Raw genomic sequence first — 14,089 nt, 5'->3', positions numbered from 1 at the left:
GGTGCCTGGTCTACTGAGACGAGTGAGCTAAACAGATGATGTACTGGAAATCATCTTCATGGGGATTCAAGGAAAACAGGATTGAAACAAAAAAACAGCCCACTAATTGGGAAAAAATACTTACAAGCTACTTATCCGACAAAGGGTTAATCTCCATAATATACAAAGAACACACACAGCTTAACAACAAAAAAACAAACAACCCGATCAAAAAATGGGCAGAGAACATGAACAGACATTTCTCCAAAGAAGATATAAGGATGGCCAATAGACACATGAAAGGATGTTCATCATCACTAATCATCAGGGAAATGCAAGTCAAAACTACACTGAGATATCACGTTACACCCGTTAGATTGGCAAAAATATCCCAAACCAAGAGTGACAAATGTTGGAGAGGTGGTGAAGAAAAAAGAACCTTCATACACTGTTGGTGGGGATGCAAACTAGTGCAGCCACTATGGAAAACAGCATGGAGATTTCTCAAAAAGTTAAAAATAGAAATACCTTATGACCCAGCCATCCCACTAGTGGGTATCTATCCTAAGAACATGAAATCAGCAATTCCAAAAGTTCCATGCACCCCTATGTTCATCGCAGCATTATTTACAATAGCCAAGACGTGGAACCAACCTAAGTGCCCAGAAATTGATGATTGGATAAAGAAGATACGGTGTATATATACACAATGGAATACTACTCAGCCATAAAAAAGGACAAAATTGTTCCATTCGCATCAACATGGATGCACCTTGAGGGTATTATGTTAAGCGAAATAAGCCAGACAGAGAAAGACGAACTCTATATGACTCCACTCATGGGTGGAAGTTAACATATAGACAAGGAGAACTGATCGGTGGTTACCAGGGAAAAGGGGGGTTGGGGGGAGGGCACAAAGGGTGAAGTGCTGTACCCACAACTTGACGAACAACAACGTACAACTGAAATCTCACAAGGTTGTAATCTATCATAATCTTAATTGAAAAAAAAAACACTTGTGATGCCTGAATCTGAACTACTTTCAAGGTCAGTCATGTCTTGAATGCTAATGTTTTCCTTGGTGGCTGATCTGCTGAGACAAGTGAGCTAAACAGATGATGTACTGGAAATCATCTTCATGGGGATTCACATATATATAAGGAGAAAATGTTGGGTCCTTAGAGGACCATGTAATTCTTGTGATTTGAGGAGGAGGAACCGGTCTTTACAGCGGTGTTTCTCAGAGAGCAGTCCAGACCACCCAACTTAGACTCTCCTGGGAAGGCTTGTCAAAGGGAAATTCCCAGACGCCAGTGAATACCGCCTGAAGAGGCTGGGCCCTGGTGGGGTCAGTAATGCCTTCAGGAAACTGGAATTATTTGCCAAGGGATTCACAAACTGAGCTTGTCGTTTCCACAGGCTGCATTGAAGCAGTTCTGGTGAGTCAGTCCAGGTACTGAAATAGTGCGTGGCCCATATGTACTTTTTCTTTTTGGCTCAGTATTTTAAAATAACTTACTATATTGTAGCCTCCAAGTTCTGCATACCTCGTGAGGAATAAATGTGAGTGTTGTAAATTGTTCTGATTTTCGATGTAGGAGGCAGCGGCTTTCAGTCTGTATTTATCATTGTCTTTAAAAGAGTTATTTCTGAATTCTATTTTACACTATGATTCTGTCAAAGGAGATCAGAATGTCTATACTATGTTATTTTTTATTTTTAGAAATAATAAAGGTCCCATTGATATTGATGCTTCAGATACTGAACTATCACATATGTGCATGTGCATGTGTGTCTATGAGGATATATGTGTATTTATACCTCCTTGAGCTTCTCATCAATTCCTCCACCCAGCCCACTCTTCTGTTCTAGATTGAGTAGTGGTTTTGTAGACAACATAATTTACTGTCAATAGTAATTTGTACCTTTTCTCATTAAAAATCCAGGTATGAACCATGCAAATATTAAACACACGAGGGTCCACAGGAAAACCAACATATTCAAAGTCCTATTCTTCAAAGTGGAGCATGACAGTATCATTTTGCCCCTGGTGATTTGCTGTGTCTTAAATGAGAAATAGAGTCAATGGGTGGACCGGACAGGCTTTGCCAAGTAAAACCATCGGTAACACGGTGCTCATAGATAGGATCAAGGGCTGCTGGAATCCAAGCTTGATGCCGATGCCAAGGGCTTTGCTTAGTCAGTGAACACTGGGGGAACAGGTCTTGAACCTGTGCTCTGTGGGATTTCCTCTATTTCACAGTCTTAAATATTTGATATTCAACTCTGAGTACCCAGCTGATGTTGCCAGTGGGTTTTGATTGTGCTTCCTAGTCCTGCTGCCTTTGGAGGAAGTTTAATACTTGGGAGGACTGTGTGTGATGAAGCCCATCAAAGCTTCATGGAAGGAAACAGAAAATTCACTCTATCAGTGATCTGACTGCAGAAAAGTAAAGTATTTTTACTGTCTATATTTCAAGAACAAAAGCATATGCACATAGAAGCTTATGGAGACCTTTCAAATGTCATATTGATAATTATCAATGATCGAGTCCTATATTTTGCCTACTTCTTAAAGCAGAGTTGTATAAATTTGGTTTCTAGAACACAGCTCTACTTTGGTACATTTTAAAATACTAGGAAAATTATAAGTTGAGCATTCCTGTTTTTAGTTTTTAAAGAGAAAACTTGATTTTGTATCTAGCACATCAAGAAATAACAGAGGGGCCAGCCGCGGGTGCCCTGTGGTCAAGCTCGGCACACTCCACTTCAGTGGCCCGGACTTGGTTCCCTGGCACAGACACACACCACTCATTCGTCAGTGACCATGCTGTGGTGCTGGCTGACATCCAACAACAGGAAGATTGGCAACGCATGTTAGCTCAAGGCAAAGCTTTCTCAGGTGAAGGAGGAAAATTGGCTGAGGATGTTAGCTCAGGGTGAATCTTCCTCAGGAAACAGAAGGAAATAACACAAAGGAAACAGAAAGACATATACCTGTAAATAACTTCCCAAATATTAGGATAAGACAGTTAACTGGGATAAATTTAAACATCATAACATTAAGTAGCCGTTGTCCACCTACACCAGTTGAATAGGTCTAGTGAAGCCACTTATATTAAGGAATTTTGAAAAGCATAAAGTCCAGGTGACATTTGCTTCTTTTCCCAAACTTTTTAGTTTGAAAAATATGAACACAGAAACTTGAAAAATACCAGAATGGATCCCACTAGCGACGTGAACTTGTTGATACTTTACCACACTTCCTTTCTCTCCACATATAACATTTGCAGCATGCATACATGAACATGCACAGTCTTTTTCTGTTTTGGCTGAGCCGCTCACAGGAGGAAATTGCGGACATCACGACACAGTTAAGTGGCAGGTGGACGACATCCACACTCTACGAGCATGAACATTCCTCAGCTGATCAGATTGTCTTGCATGCACCCATGGTGTTTCCAAAGTGGATTTTATAGTCTCTGGGGAAGTATGAAAGAGAATTTCCAGATATATAATAACATACTTGAGGAAAACTAAGAGAAGAACCAAATGAAAAATGGACTTTTTAAAAACAGGCATGTACCATTCATATAGTTGTGCAGCTTGCTTCTTTTCACTTAGTATATCCTGGACATAATTTCCTTTCATATTTAAAGATAGAAACATCCCCATTCATTTTCACCCTTAGGTAATATCCATTGTATGACTGTAGGATACTCAGTCATTGAAATGTAGACAGGTATTGAAGATGTTTCCCATTGTCTCCATTTCTCTCTCCTTACGTTTTGTTGAAGGCCAATCCTTGAAATTTTGGAAACCTAAATGTTGTACTTCCGGACCCTAGCTAATAAGACCTGAAGATTTTCTAAAGTAGCTGTTTACATAGCCCTCCATGACAGCCAGCGTTCATTTCCATTCGAGGGAACAGGTATTGGCTCAGACACAGTGCTTTTCAAATCTATTCACAACAACTGCTTACATGGTCCTGCCAGGTGGGGCCAGCAGGGAGGAAGATGTCTCCACTACTCGCTGCCCACCTGTGCAGACAGTGATCCTGGGCTTCCAGGGAGATTTTGGTATAATCTGGTTTTCTGTGGTGCAAGAATAGGCCCGCAGATTGCAGCAGTATTTTAGAGAAACATCTAATCCTGAAATACTTGAATGGAGAAACATCATGGAAATTCGGGACATGCCACATCTTCTACGGATATTTCCCTCTTCTGGTCCATAGTATTTTTCTCTGACCCACCAGCTTCCAGACTCCCACTTTTTTTACCCCTTAACTCCATTCCCAATTCTCAGACATTGGGCCCTTGCTCCAGTCTCTTGGATTCTGTCAGCGCCACCGTTACTGTTGCTTCCCTTTCACTGGTGTCCTCAAGGGTCACAGGTTTGGGGAGGCAGCACTACACAGCATCCATTTGGATGTGTGGACCCTGAATCTCTGGGTGAAGGAGAGTTGTCCAACTCACATTAACTGTGACATGTTGAAGATAAACTTTTATTTTGTCGAGCCATGAACATTTCAGGGTTTTCTTGTTACTACAGTACTGCTTTACCTACTCTAATACAGAAATCAACAGGCAATCACAGAAGTGCAAATGTCAATACATATGTACATAAGTGTTCAATCTAATCTACCTATACTGTCAAATTAAAACAACGTAAATCTTTTCTTTAACCTGTCTAAATGGCAAGGATTTTAAAATAGATAAAGTCTAGCATTTTTTTGGATCAATATTCATGATTACTGTCAAATGGTTGAAAACACAATGAAAAATTTGCTACTTGTTGATAACTCTAGAGAGCAGAATGGTGGCTGCCGTGGGGGCGGGGACATAGTTGGTCATGGTGTTGGTGAAATTACAAACTTTCATTTACCAGATACATAACTTCTGGGGATCAAATGTACAGCACGATGACTGCAGTTCATAATAATGTACTTTAAACCCGCCAAGAGAATAGATCTTGTGTTCTCTTCTCACACACAGAAAGAGACCTGTGTGAGATGATGATTGTTAATTAACTTGATTGTGGTCACCATTTCACAGTTATTGGCAAGTTAAATCATCCCATGGTACACTTTATGTGTATGAGTTCTTATTTGTCAATTATACCTCAGTAAAGCTGGAAAGAGAAATAAAATAATCTGCAACTCTACATGCCAGGAAATTGTGCTTTTGGAGAATATTTACTCATGGGAAAATACTTATGTTATAAGGTGAAAAGGATACCAGTTTTGTAAAATAGATACATGTTATATTCCAGCTATATATAAAGAGTGAAAACTGCATGAAATTTTAACAATGGTTTTCTCCTGGAGAGCAGAAGCATGAGGGAATTTTAGTTTTTTAAAATTCTCTCTATATCTCCAATTTTTCTACAACACTTACATGTTATATTCTATCACAATACTGCTACTTAGTACTTAAATATTTAATAATAATTATTTTAAAATTTTAAATAATAAATATCATTTAATAATAAATATTTAATATTAAATAAATAAATCAGACTACTTAAACATTTATACTCATTTGTTACATCTATTGAAATGTATACGCTAATATGATTAATGACCAAGGAAGCACAAAATTTCCAGGGAGACGGCTAGGTCCCGTTCTTCCATTATTTTTGGGCAATTGAGCGTTCCCACAGGAACTCCTCTTGCCCCAGCAGTGTCCCTGGTTCCTCCTCCCTCCTTCTCCTCTGGCCACACTCAGTCACTTTAAGAAATTTCTCCTGCTAATGGCTAAGCCCTTTCTAGGTACTTACCTCTTTCGCTCCAGCTAGATTGTCAACTCTTTGCTAACACGAACAGTTGCTTGCTCCCCTTTCCATTTTCCAGTTTGCAGAGAGCCCTGCACAAAATAGGTACCCGAGATGTGTCTAAAGCTTTGTTGGTTGGTTGATCTTCACACCACCCTAGATAATTTACCCTGGTCCTCTTGACATTTCTCCATCCAAACCACAAATGACCATTTTTAACCTTTCATGTTCTCCCGGTTCATACATATATATCTTTTAATTTCTAGTTCATGCTGAAAGGTGAACTAGGACTCTTTACACCACACTTTGTCTCAATTCTTCAGACTTGTTTTTCTCATGGCTGACATTAGAAATGGGCTTGGAGAAAATAAGCTTGCCTGGAAATGAGTTACAGAAAGTTTGTCTTATAACTACCACACATAACTTCATTATATTTGTGAGCCTAGAAATATTTTTATCTTCTTTTTCTTAAAGTATTTTCATAAGAGAAGACCATGATCTCTATGGAACAGGTTCTGAAATTGTAATTCAAATCTAAAGGAATGGAAATGAGTGGAGTGTGTGTACGTGTGGCTCAGACTTTTCAGAGAGGTGTTTAATGAATACTTTCTAAAAAATGACCAGCCAAACAGTTTGTAATATTTCAGACTGGACTCCAATTAAAGTAAACACCTGTTTTGAAAAGCACACATTACATCCAGGGCTGAATATTTGAATTTTTATTCCTTCTGCAGCTTTGTGGAAGGAAGAGCCTTGTGGAATAAAATAGATGGAAACTATGCAGTTAAGAGTGTGGGATCAGTTTCTCATTGGTTGACCTTGACCCAGTTAGTGAGCCCTTCAAGAGTAGGTTTTCTACTCTGTGAGGCAGGGATGATCTCTGTGAGTCTTTGTATGCATCCTACTCAACCACTTCGGCCGGTGCTCAGAAGGGATTTTGGTATCCTTTGGGCTGCTCGGGGTTTAGGCTGGAAGGGGCACCGCCACCTCTCTCTCTGGACTGGGCAGCGGCCCTGGTGACCCTGGCTGGGGTGGTGGTCTCCAGGATGAGTTGCACACCTGCCAGTGAGCTCTCCTCCTTCCTCAGACCCCACCTTGTCCCTGTGGTGGTTACGTCTCCTCTAGGCACTCCAGGGAACAAGGAGGAAGGTGCATCAGCAGGCTTCTATGGCCCCCAAGACCCCATGGGGTCCTGGTTGCTTGGAGTTTACCTGAGTGTCCCGACCTCAGTGGCTGAAGGTGCATCCCTCCAGCATTCCGGGTCCACTTAGGGCCTCTGCTCCCTGCATTATGAGAGGACAGTGAGATGTCTTTACCAAGAAGGTCCTCATGCACTGCTGGTGGAACTGCAAATTGGAGCAGCCATTATGGAAAACAGTGTAGAAACTTCTCAAAAATTTAAAAATAGAAATACCAAATGACCCAGCTATCCCACACTGGGCATTTATCCAAAGAACTTGAAATCAACCATTCACAGAGGCTTATGCATCCCTATTTCATTGCAGCATTGTTCACAATAGCCAAGACATGGAAGCAACCCGAGTGCCCATCAACTGTTGAATGGAGAAAGAAGTAGTATAAATATGCAATGGAATACTACTCAGACATGAAAAAAGACAAAATCTTCCCATTTGCAACAACATAGGAAGAACTTGAGGGCATGATATTAAGCAAAATAATCAGATAGAAAAAGGCAAAGACTGCCTGGTTTGCTCATATGTGGAAGATAAATAAACACATTGACAAAGAGAACAGATTAGTGGTTCCCAGAGGGGAAGGGGGCTGAGGGTGTGTGTGAAGGGGTAAATGGGCACATATGGATGGACGGATAAATATTAGACTCCCGGTGGTGAGCACAATTAAATCTATTCAGAAATTGATAAATAATAATGAACACCTGAAATTATACAACGTTATAAATCCTTATCCTCTCAATAAAATAACTGAAATAAGTGTAGAACTTTGACAATATTTTGAGTTGAAAAATAAAACTTCCTGGAAATGAAGCAAAAAAAAAAAAGACCTGTGTCGGTTCTCAGTGATTCCAAATAAAAAGGATGCAAAAAATTGAAAACTTTACTTTGGAGATTTGTTGCCAGGTATTTCAGGAAACTAGAAGAATCCACGATCCAGGGCAGCTTGCAGCTAGAAAACAAAACCTCAAAGACAATTAGCAGAAGTAGAATTTGCATTATATTTTCTTTAGAAACTGTACATACTATATATATATATATAAAATATACAATTTTTGTTCTAAAATCCCCTTCATGTTTACCAAATTAGCCAAATTTAGATCGACTGGCTTGCAAAATGTCTAGTTTCAAACATGGCCCAATTATTTACATAAGTACATTGAGAATAACAATTGATCATACAGTCTCTTTTCAATCTGCTGAGCCTCTAGAGAAGTAGTCTAGGTGGCTGCTCAGTCGGCAATGAGAGCTGACATCCTGCTAGGTGGTGCAGAGCCTCAGGTGGGCAGTCACAGGACCGTGTTCCCTTCATGGTCACCAGAAATGGCTCCCAAGCAAGGACCTGCTGCCCAATGCATATAGAAGCCGATATTATGGCTCTGGCTTTTGAGATAAGAAAAGGCTTTACTGTGAGGTTAGCTGGAGACAGCAGGCAAGGCTCTCAAATCTGTCTCTCTAATCCAAGGTTTGGGGCAAAATTTAAGGTGACAGGGGCTACTAAGAAACAGGTGGGCAATGTAAGCTTTTTGGCTAGTCTTGAATCAGTCCAAAATGGTAATCAAGCCATTTGGATGGCTGGAAGCCAGACTTTCCTAATTGAAGGAAGATTCTTGGTTCCAGGGTCATCCTGGGGCTATAGGTTCCCTACTGGCATGTGCACAGTATTATCTCTGTTATTGCACGTGCTTTAGTTAATCAACAACCTATTATAAGGAAGCAAAAGTAGTTTAAGTGGGTTGGTATCAGCTACCGTTTCAACATCACTGCACTTTTCAAAGATGAATGGGTTAGAAACAAAAATGTTGATATATTAAATTTAGAAGATTTTTGTCTTTTAACTGTACTGGCATTTAGTCTGGTTTATTTACCAGTAAATACGTTTGCCTATCTCATGCTTTTTTCCTCATATCAGTAGAAACCAGGTGACCTCAGGATCCCAACCTAGGATTGAGATAGTCAATCACGGACATTCATGGAATATTCTCAGATTGACTTCATAGCTGACAGCTCATGTTTTGGAGGCAAAAACAAGGACTGACATACTAAAGTAACAAAGCTTGGAATGTGCATAGCTCATAATAACCGTAGAAGAGGAAAGTATTTAATATCGTCACTACTAGAAAACTATTGTTGAGCCAAAACAAAGATTCTGAACTAACCACTGAGAAATCAGATTCAGCAGGCAGCCATGCTTTTTACCCCCTAGCCTCAGAGTGGCTAAAACTTAATGATTCCATTGCTTACAGTAAAAATTGACAAAATTCCTCACAAATTTCCAGTTGTCTCCTTCTCTAAAATATAGCAGATCTGAGAGTACTGTGGGCTCACATTTCCCCAGGATAACATGGCTGTTGATACTAAATATTGAGGTCTTCTTTGGGGCTGAATGAGGATTTCCAGTTTCTCACACCAACCCCTGTTGTCTACTGAGACCAAGGCTTAGTTGCCAGATTTCATCTTCCATTCACTCATGTTTCCACCTTGCTCAACAGGACCAGGATAAGGGTGAGGTCTCGAGGCAAAATTTATCAGGGTAGGGGCCTTGCCAAAAAAACTCAGCAATCAAGTTAAATATTTTCTTTTTGAGGAAGAGCAGCCCTGAGCTGACATCCATCTCCAATTCTCCTCTTCTTGCTCAGGAAGATCGGCCCTCAGCTAGCAGTCATGCCCATCTTCTTCTATTTTATTTGTGGGACTCCCACCACAGCATGGCCTGACGAGCGGTGCGAGTAGGTCCACACCCAGGATCTGAACCAGTGAACCCTGGACTGCCAAAGCAGAGTGTGCGAACTTAACTGCTAAGCCATGGGGCTGGCCCCAAGTTAAATCACATTTTAATGTAGTATTATAAAAAGTTAAAATTACTTGAAAACATCCATGATGAGCACAATGCCAAAATGTTAAATAAAGACAAGATCAGACTCTTCACTAGCGTGATCTTCAGGACTGTGCAAATGAGGAGTACAAGCCCAATGATACATGTAATGTGACTTTTAATATACCAACTCTGCAATTTTTAAGTATTTTTCCAACCACTTTAAGGTTTTGGAAAAGTATTAACCACTACAATATAGATAAATGGGAATGTGAATTGGTGCAGTCACTATGGAAAACAGTATGGAGGTGCCTCAAAAAATTCAAAACAGAACTACTGTATGATCCAGCTATTCCATTTCTGGGTATTTATTCAAAGGAAACAAAATCACTATCTGGAGCAGAATCTACACCCTCATAGTCATTGCAGCATTATTCACAATGGCCAGACTTGGAACCAACCTCAATGTGGATCGATAGATGGCTAGATAAAGAAAATGTGGTCTATCACATTGGCATACTATTCAGCCATAAAAAGAAATTCTGCCATTTTCAACGACATGGATAGAACTTGAGGCCTTTATGCTAAGTGAAATAAGTCAGACAGAGGGAAAAAAGCACTGTATGATCTCAGTTATATGTAGAATTTCAAAAAACCAAATTCATACAAACAGAGAACAGATTGATGGTTCAGGGGGTAGGGGTAAAGTGTGAAGGTGGTCAAAGGACACAAACTTCCAGTTGTAAGATAAATAAGTACTAGGCATGTAATGTGCAATATAGTGACTATACTTGACACAGTATTGTGTATTTGAAAGTTGCTAAGAGAACAGATTTTAAAAGTTCTCATCCCAAGAAGGAAAATTGTAACTGAATGTAGTGATGGATTTAAACTAAATTTATTGTGGTAATAATTTTCCAATATATACATATACCAAATCATTATGTTTTCTATCTGAAAGTAATTCAATACGACATGTGAATTATATCACAATGAAACTGGAAAAGTATATGAAAGCATGCATATAGGAGTGCTTATTTTTTCCCTGTTGCGTCAGGCTGCCCTATGGCTTGGTATGACACTGGGGTTCACATGGGAAATGGAGTTTATGACTTCACTGCATAGAAAGTTGATGTTTTGGGCAAAGTTGGCAGTCCTTCTGACGGGTGAGGAGGGTATAGTGAGCTTTAACTACTGCCTTGAAGCTTAGATCAGTTTACAACCTTTTTAATGGGGAGAACCAGTAACTACCATTTTATCCTCAGAAGGGAAAAAGATGGGTAATACATATAAATGGCATAGGACTTTAAGTGACTTTTTGATTCAAGAGGAGGTGTGTTTGTGTATTATTTTCCTCCACAAGGTATTCTCAGGTTCTTTTTTGTTTCATAATCTCTGGCCATTGAAATAACAACCTATCACAACTTTGATTGGGTATCTAACTTCTGTGACTAAGAAGATGAGGAAAACCTGGAATACATTCCTTTTTAGGACTGAGGAATATCCACTCATGAGAAAAGTCAAATGCTAAAAAGTTAAAGACCTCTTACTTACATCATTATGTTCTCTGCTCCACATATACCTTATGAAAATAAGTATCACAGCTAGTTGAAAACCTCTTGTGATTTCTCACTTAGCGTTTTGCTGGAAAAAAAAAAGATACTGAGCCACCAAGAGACTGATTTAGGACACAATGGAACAGCTTTCAATCTAGAAATCAAATGTGAGTGAAATAACTGAGTCTCTAAAAGAAGACTCCTTGCTTGGTTGGTGATGTTAATGGGATGTTTTCCCCTCATATTAATTTGTCCACTTTGCGGAGGCAACTTCCTGCCATTTCACTAGTGCCAATTGCCACTACATTGATGTGAAGGGCACTAGTCAAGAAAATGTTGGGAAGGAAGTTGTAGGGTTGGCAGATAAATTGTTTGGAGTTAAAGAAGACATCAACCTGAAGGTAAGTTTGCATGAAATGACAAGGTAAAGGTCTCAGTCTTTTCTTTTCTTCAGATATTAAATAAATGTCATACCTGAGATTTTGAAAGTAGAAAGTGCTGGGTCTAGAGCTCACTGCAGAAACACTGCTGGGACTCACGAAGAATGACAGTAGAATTTCAGTTTGTTCTTGCTTCCCCAGGGTTGGGGAACTGAGAACTGTGTGCTTCATTTTATGTCTTTGTGTTGTCCTGTGGTATGCAGGCTCTCCTGGTACAGGACACACAGATGAGAAAGGAAATAGAAACCAGATTTAGAGCACAGGAAGTGAAGGACAAAAGGCTGCCTTCTGAACACACACAAGGAAAGTGAGAAGTTTGGGCTATCAATCATACACTTCATTTATTTGTGTAGAATAGACTATTTATGCATTTGGAAATCCAATAAGACTCCCAGAAAGCAAATCTCAAGCAAGGTCTTTTGGATCAGTTTCCATCTAGAGTTTAATGCTAGGCATAGCTTGCATGTAGCAGAGACTAAAGATCACTCCTGGTTATCAAGAGGGGGTGTGAGAAAATACATAATATGCTTCCCTACTTAAGACACATCACTTGTAAATCATTTGTTTTTAACTAGTGGATATTCAATGCTGCTGATGACCGATAGACAATATTAGTCAAGGCAAGTAAATAAACATTGTGACTTTGTAGCTTCTGAACCAAGAAGTTGATCCTATTTTTTGCATTTACGTTAGAAAACTATCCATGCCTGCATTTCCCCTGGGGGATGACATGACCCCCAGATGGAAGGATGACTCTGGGCCTTCCAGTACTTTGAAGAGCATTGCACTACAATGGCAGCTACCATGCTGGTGTGAGTAATCTTTAGAAACACCTTTCCAGCTCAAGAATATTTCTTCACCCTTTACCATTTCTCCCCTTTGGATCTATAAATATATCCCTGTGTGAAAATGCTCTAAGTTCGCATATGCAGATCCTAGAACGTCTTGTCCTTCTCCCTTGGTCTAGTGCTTAAAATTCCTTACAAAGGCAACATATTTGGTTAACTGGCACTTCTGAACAACACACTGAGTTTTAAGGCAGGAAAAAATGTGTACATTCGGTTGGAGGTTTGTTAAGCTTGTACTCGACGAATTACCGCCCATATTTATTCTAGTCACTCTCCATGTTATAATTTATTGGCTTTGGGTAGAATAAGAATACTAACTTCTGCTGTATCGCTCTTTGTAAGGTACTAATGCACTTTCCTATCCCTTTTTGTATTTTCTTCACCAAAACCCAATGGAGCAGTCCTTATACCTCTGCGGTCTTAATGAGAAAATAAAGGGTTCGAGAGTTTGTCCCACACCATTTGAAGGAAAGAACTAGATTTCCGAGTCAGGTCGAATTCCAAAATCCTTCTTCTCACCATATCTTGCTGTTTGCTCAAAAATAAACAAGAAACAAGAGGTAAATAAGGAAGTCTGAATTGTTTTATTAAGTACAAAGAAAACAAACCAGTCATCCAGGACATCATTTTCATGATGTGATCTAGTCAGGAACGGACCAGTCAGAATGGGGCCAGCAAATAACAAAAAGCAAAGCAGAAAACTGAGGAGTAAACTGTTTGTATTCTGGGAAAACATCACACTCAGGCAGTTGGATACCTATGATTAACCAGCGTGCTCCATAAAAGAGGCCTGACAGTTTGGTGACTCGCTGTCTTAGTTTATTTAACATGATTTTAGATATTGGCAATTAAATTAATTGGAGTCTCAGAATATGGTTTCTTTACTGACTGCTATGACTATTGTGCAGGGTTGTTTTCTCTGTAACTATTTGTGGATGCTAGAAATCTACTTTGTCTTATGGTGAACAGACAAATTGAAGTGTTCCATAAGCTCATTCCGTTTTGCATCATTTTCAGGATATTTGGAGATTTTGAGCATGACTGGTGAAAGGAGAAATAATCAACCTTTGAAATAGCCCTTTGCTATACTCTTAGAAAGAATGCCAAAATGAAACCAGGTATCTAGGGACAACGCCATCTTAATGAGATGATGAAGTCTTTCCCGTCATTGTTCACAAAATCAGAATGCGTGTATCAGCTACTCAATTGTACGTGGGTAATTCTGCAGTTCAGTAGTGTTGCTTTAGAGATGTCAAAACAGTAAAAGTGAAATATTACTGTTATAAAGAAAATTTACTTCGGGTTACATCTAATAAAGGTGACGGATGCATCATTTAAGTCTATTCTATCAGTTTCCTTCGTTCATTAGCTCTTTAGCCAAGCAGGAATGAATGCTTTGACACTCACGGTGTTTTGAGTTTTGCATCAAGAATAAATGGTAGCTTTCCAAAAGCCACTTCTAGTAATACACCTCTTAGGTCTTTAC

The 14,089-nt window shown here is 39.5% G+C and overlaps 1 pseudogene; it reads left to right on the top strand.

Annotated features, from left to right (window-relative positions):
• Nucleotides 1-13,674, top strand: part of LOC106840470 (phytanoyl-CoA dioxygenase, peroxisomal-like) — a 31,541-nt pseudogene extending 17,867 nt beyond the window's left edge.
• Nucleotides 13,675-14,089: the final 415 nt, after the last annotated feature.

This window comes from Equus asinus, chromosome 29, assembly GCF_041296235.1.
Source record: "Equus asinus isolate D_3611 breed Donkey chromosome 29, EquAss-T2T_v2, whole genome shotgun sequence".
Lineage (NCBI taxonomy): Eukaryota > Metazoa > Chordata > Mammalia > Perissodactyla > Equidae > Equus > Equus asinus.
The sequence above is the reverse complement of the archived record's forward strand: the minus strand, read 5'-3'. Positions and strand labels throughout refer to the sequence as shown.